This window comes from Lygodium microphyllum, chromosome 5 (genome assembly GCF_053477565.2).
Source record: "Lygodium microphyllum isolate KBCC chromosome 5, Lygodium_microphyllum_v1.1.10, whole genome shotgun sequence".
Lineage (NCBI taxonomy): Eukaryota > Viridiplantae > Streptophyta > Polypodiopsida > Schizaeales > Lygodiaceae > Lygodium > Lygodium microphyllum.
In genome coordinates, this window is record NC_141139.1 from 3,518,949 (window position 1) to 3,524,958 (window position 6,010).

Here is a 6,010-nt window from a genome sequence, read left to right on the forward strand (position 1 = left end):
CTCACGATGCCTATGTGTGAATCAAGATGTCCCCTGTTGATTGGGCTTGTAGCTCACGATGCTCCCATAACCACCACCACCACCACCAAACACCCCCCCGGCGCGCCCCCCCCCCCCCCCCCCCCCCCCCCCCCCCCCCCCCCCCGGGTCTAAGGTGATTGTTACACATTTGACCTACAACTGTAATTTTAAGCTTGGCTCAATCAGTCCCAGAAAGTCAAGACTACAGGTGTGAGCTACTTTACTAAATTTGCAGAAAACTGCAAGGAGTACAAGTAGATTGTTCACTTTAATTGTTCTTTTCAAGGAGGTTCATCATAATGATTGATTGTGAATGTGCATGTACAATCCATGAAAGTGAATTGCCAATGATTGGGGTGACATGATTGATACAACTTGATTTCACTGTTCCATTCGCTGTCTCATAATCTGTCTAGACGCTTTAAAAAGCAATCAACCAAGCCTCATGGTTGTGATTCGCCTCCAACAAGAACTGCTGATAGGAGGGTCTAGGTAATTTCAAGTTCTCACAATAACTCACTGAAATCCTTATGAAGACATTGGTTTTGAGAAAATGTGAGCATATTTCCACATGATTATACTCTCCTAAATGTGCTTTGTTGACCAACCACCCAATAGGTTTCTTCACTGACTATTGTCATGTCTATGCACCTCTCTCAAGAAGTGTTTTTGTCCGCCAAAAAAAAATTCATAATATCTATCTTTTGTTGAATTACGTCTCTTGCTTTCAAGTAACCATTACGATGTTGATCCAGACTTAATACTTAATGCTTCACTCTCAATGATCCAAACTATGTTTCGGTTCTCGTGGTGGTGAAAATTGAATCTAGTGCATCTATCTTCTCACGACCAATTGCATTGGTGCTATGTCTGATTTTAGCTTATTTTTGTGTCACAAATGGATCTCAATGTGATGGGTAATTATTTAGAGGCCTTTTCAATCTTAGTTACTCAATAGTTTGGATCTCTTTGCAAATGCAGCTCAATGCAATGGGTAATTATTTAGAGCTATTTTGAATCTTTGTTACTTAACAGTTTGGGTTTCTTTGCAAATGGATCTCAATGCAATGGGTAATTCTTCACAGCCCTTTTTCAATCTTAGTTGCTCAACATTTTGAAGAAATTTCAAAAAGGTTTTAGCTCACTATAGTCTGTGTGGAATAGATGGAACCCACATAGCAAATTTTTACCTTTTGAATAAGCCTTGATGATAGCCAATGTATTGGTCATTTCTTGCATTTGTCCATTTTGGTAGGCAATAGCAAAAGGAGCTCTAGTGGTAATTGGACCTTTACATTTGGAGCCATACATTTGCTTGACTAGGACTAAACTTACTATTCGCATGTGTACACAATAAATGGATTTTATGATTAGAAAATTAATTTCCCAATTCTATTGCCTTTAACCTAACAAGCTCTCAACATGTCTTATAGAGTTTGGGTAACTCTTTGATAATGTGCTAGATGATTGCCAATAGACACATAAGCTGTTATTGATGCAGTTCTTTTGTATTTAGGCACTTTGTCCAAGTTGGTGAATTCTCAATCTTATCATGAGAGAGGATTTCAATTGTTGATCCCTCTTGAAGATTGCTTTACTTGTCTTGCTCATAAGAGTTTCTTTCTAGCTTAAATGCACCATTGCTCTGATCAAGTGTACATTGACAACATTAACTTTCCCTTTATCTGTTGTAACTAGAAATGGTCCTATTGCATGATTTGTGGGAACCAATCACTTGATTTTTAGCTTTGATTAGTTGGCAATCACTTTATGCTCATGATTGAATATGTCAAACTTAGCATTGGATATATAGTGATATTATTGTTAAAAGCGTAGCCAATCGTGTATAGCTTATGTTTGATTATGCATGGTCTAATTACTCTCTTATAAACATTGATCTTCACATAGGGTTATTCGATTTGCCAATTTTTAACTTAGACATGTAGCCATAAGCATCTTGAGGTTCTCAACATTAGTCTCTCAAAGTTTTTTTGTTAATGCCAATTCAAAGTGGCACTAATTGAGTAGAACTCATTTGGATTCCTTTTATAGATAACAATATGATATATGTTTTATTTGCTAATTTTATGGAGAGCTTAAGGACCCTATCTAAAAGGACTCCAAAATCCTATGAAAGGTTGATGACAATTCGAGGAAACTTGAAGGGATTGAAACTTGTCTTTCAAGTACATGATGCTACAATGGCTCATATCAATTACACTCTTGATTTTGCAATGCAAATTAATAGAAAGAGTTGTATGTATTTGAATTAGAAAATCCTCTTTTGTTTTTGCCAATAATACCTCTTTCGCAAGCTCCTTGTTTGACTATTTGTTTTGATTACAGCCTAACAAAGGGTAGTGTAGCTATGAAAGAACAAATATTGGCTATGAAATAAGATTTGTTTTTTTACAAATTCCACTAAACCAAGATACAAAAAAGCCAAATAGATTCTAAAGGCTTGCAACCACATGCAACTTTGAAATAAAGAGAGCAATTGATTATGAGAGAGAGAGAGAGATAGTCTTTTATGTGTGTGTGTGTGTGTGTGTGTGTGTGTGTGAGGACATGGCCACCTATTGGACAATTTTGGCCATTGAAGAAATCAACATTGGTGTTTAACTGGCACCAGTTAGGCATGCATACACCCTTTCTTATCCATGTGAGTGGCAAGGAGGAGGATGGATTGCATAAGGTAAAAGAGCTTAGAAAGAAGTGCATTTGTGAGTGAGATTAAGGAACATGGTGAGGAGTTGTGACATGGTGAGGTTGCAACTATTGGAGATAGTCATAGCTTGCTAGTACTACAACTTTAGGTGATTTATTGTGTGATGGATGATTTTCTTGCAAGAGGACTTGAAGGAGAAGACCTTGGGCTAGACATGAGTAGAGATGTGGAGCATGGCAAAGAGCATGAGTAGAGACAGGAGGGAACTCCCACACAAAATCCCTTTGGGAGGGTTTGTCTATGTGTAGAGAGAGAGAGAGAGAGAGAGAGAGAGAGAGAGAGAGAGAGAGAGAGAGAGCAAATACCTAAATATCATATACTAAGACCTACTTTACCATGGTGAGAGGGAGTGTGGAGGGTTGCACTGCACACGTGGTTCAACATACAATTCTATGGTCTGCCACATATGTGTAGTACAGTCCACACTATTGAAAGATATGACAAATGATGTATGCTCTAGGAAGAGATGCTTTGTATCCCATAAGCATCTGAGTAAGGAGCGGGGAACAACCCAAAGGCTATATAAGTATGTACTTGGTTCTTATTTCAATGCAATTGTATTGTACTTTGTACTTCCAATCTATGTCCTTGTTATGACCTAATCAAGATTGTCCAAGCACTTAATCTTGGAACCTAATTCACTTGAGTAATAGTCACTGTCTCTTGTTTATGTCATCGTGGTTCATGTCCATGTATTCTATCCTCCATAGCTAAACCATGCTCAAGATTCGTGCTTCTCAACATGGTATCTATAACTCTAGAGTTTGGTGAGCTCACCATCTTTGATACCATGAGATCAAACTCCTCCTTTAGCTCTTCTTCATCTCTGGTTAGCTCATTGTTAGCTCATGAGCTCATTTCTCACTCCAACTCCACTCTTTCCTTCATGGTAGCCATAGCCAGCCTGCACCTACCCTGCTTAAAGCTCTCATATCTCTTCATATAGACAAATCTCTTCAAGAATCCTTCTAGAGATTTGTTCCTCACCTCAAGGTACTCCTCTACGTCACATCATAGTCTGATATTGATGATCTATAACTCTAGTATTGCATTAATTCTTTGTCACTGTCCAGATCTACACCTGCGTTGGTTGTATACTCCAACTCCTGACACGAGGTGTGATTTAACCTGTGACCATAGGGATTTCAAAGCCCACTCTATAGGCTCACTTGTTATCCAATATTTTGCACAACGATCTATTGTATGAGCTACATCAGACGATGAAAAAATAGTCCTCTGTTTCTAAAACCCTAGCCCATCATAGCCTTGAGCTTCAAGCTCAAAAATCTCTTCAGTTTTTCACCTCTCCCAGCTCAAAGAAGTCCATGCTACTTTGATTCACTGAGTCACTAAAGTTCCCATCAAGATTTGCCCTCCAAGTTAGTAATAAAAAGATTCAAGAGAAGACCAAGCATCCATAGCTACCAAGATCAAGCTCTTCTCCCACTTCAATTTCTTATTCTTCTCAGTCAACTGGAGTTCCTGTCATTCAGATATGATCAATTCCAACAAGTGTAAACTTAAAGAAGAAGATTTGAAGTGACCCGCTTGAAGATCAAGCAACGTACTTGAAGATTAGGCATCAAGATAGTATCTCTTGATACTTATTTAGTGCTTCTTGGCACTCGTGTTTTTTGACACATCTAAGAATAATTCATTTGTTGGTTTTACTTGAGTTCGACAGGATCTTTGGAACTCAAGCTAAAACTCAAAAGTAAAATTACTCATGTAGTTCTATAAGCTAGATGTAAAGGATAGTTCTTCTATGACCATGCACATTAACAAATGTAAGATCCTAAAAACTCAACTTGCAACTTTAAAGAGGAACATAGATGAGGATGAAGCCATAATAGTGCTACTAGCAAGTGTAAATCAGGAACCATATGAGAACCTTGTGTCTACCCTGAGTAATGTTTCTAATCTCTCACTCAAAGACATTGAGCTTTCTCTACTTGATGGAGAACGTAAACTTAAATACCAGGATGCAAAAGAAACCATCTCAAAGGACAATCTCTTATACACCAAGGGAACTTATGGAGCAAAAGGACGTGAATGAGGTATCAACACCAATAACAAGGATTGGGTCACATGCCATTATTGTGGTAAGACTGGGCACATGGCCAGTGAATGTTTTCATAGGAAAAGAGCACAATAGGTACAGAATGGTAACCATCAAAATCAGTTAATGAATGAAGAAGATAAAGAAGATGCTTCCGCTATCGCCAACAACTTTGATAGATTGTTTTGAAGAAATTTTCATTGTATCTTTCCCATAGTGGATCTTGTGTTTTCCCATAATGGATTTTGTTTCCCTTAGTGGATTTTCTTTGTAAAAAAAAAAAACCTTTGCCAACGATGTAAAGTTTCAAGATTTAACTTGACTAGGTTGCCTATGAGCTAGTCTCTCAGGCCATGTCATCATGTAGGGGGCAAAAGCCAGTAAGTGTAGGAACTCATCATTTGAGGGGGGGTGTTGAAATATATGAAAAATGATGTATGCTCTAAGAAGAGACGTTCTGTAACCCATAAGCAATGTGAGGAGAGTGGAACGACCAAATGCTATATAACCATGTATTTGGTTCTTATTTCAATGCAGTGCTATTGTACTTTGTACTTCCAATCTGTGTCCTTGTCATGTCCTACTCAAGATTGTGTTTATGAGTCGTCAAATCACTTAATCTTGGAACCTAATTCACTTAAATAACCATCATTGTCTCTTGTCTATGTCATCATGGTTCATGTCTATGTATTCTATCCTCCATAGCTAAACCATGCTCAAGATCCGTGTTTCTCAACACACACTATCCCCCATTCCCCCCCCCCCCCCCTCTCTCTCTCTCTCTCTACACGTGCCTATGCCATAATATTGCTTCATACAACACGAGCCTCTAAGTTATTGAAGTTCATATATGCTCTTGGCCAAGAATCTACCAGTGATCTTTCATGCAAAGATGAAGCACATTGAGATGCATTACCACTTTATTTGAGAGGTAATTGAGGACAAGTCCATTGAGCTTTTCAATATGTCAACTGACCAAAATCCTACTCTCTAAAAGTCTCTTTGGAGCATTTTTCCTTCCTTAGGAAAGTGATGGGCGTTGGATGAGATTATATATTTCCTCATCGTGTTGTACTTATGTACATTTGTACTTTGTCAATTTTTCATTGTTCTCTCGTCACTAGGGATTCACCTTTATGTGGGAGGTTATTAGGGGTAAAGGCACATGTGCCTAGCCACCCATGTATTAGGTATACTGACAT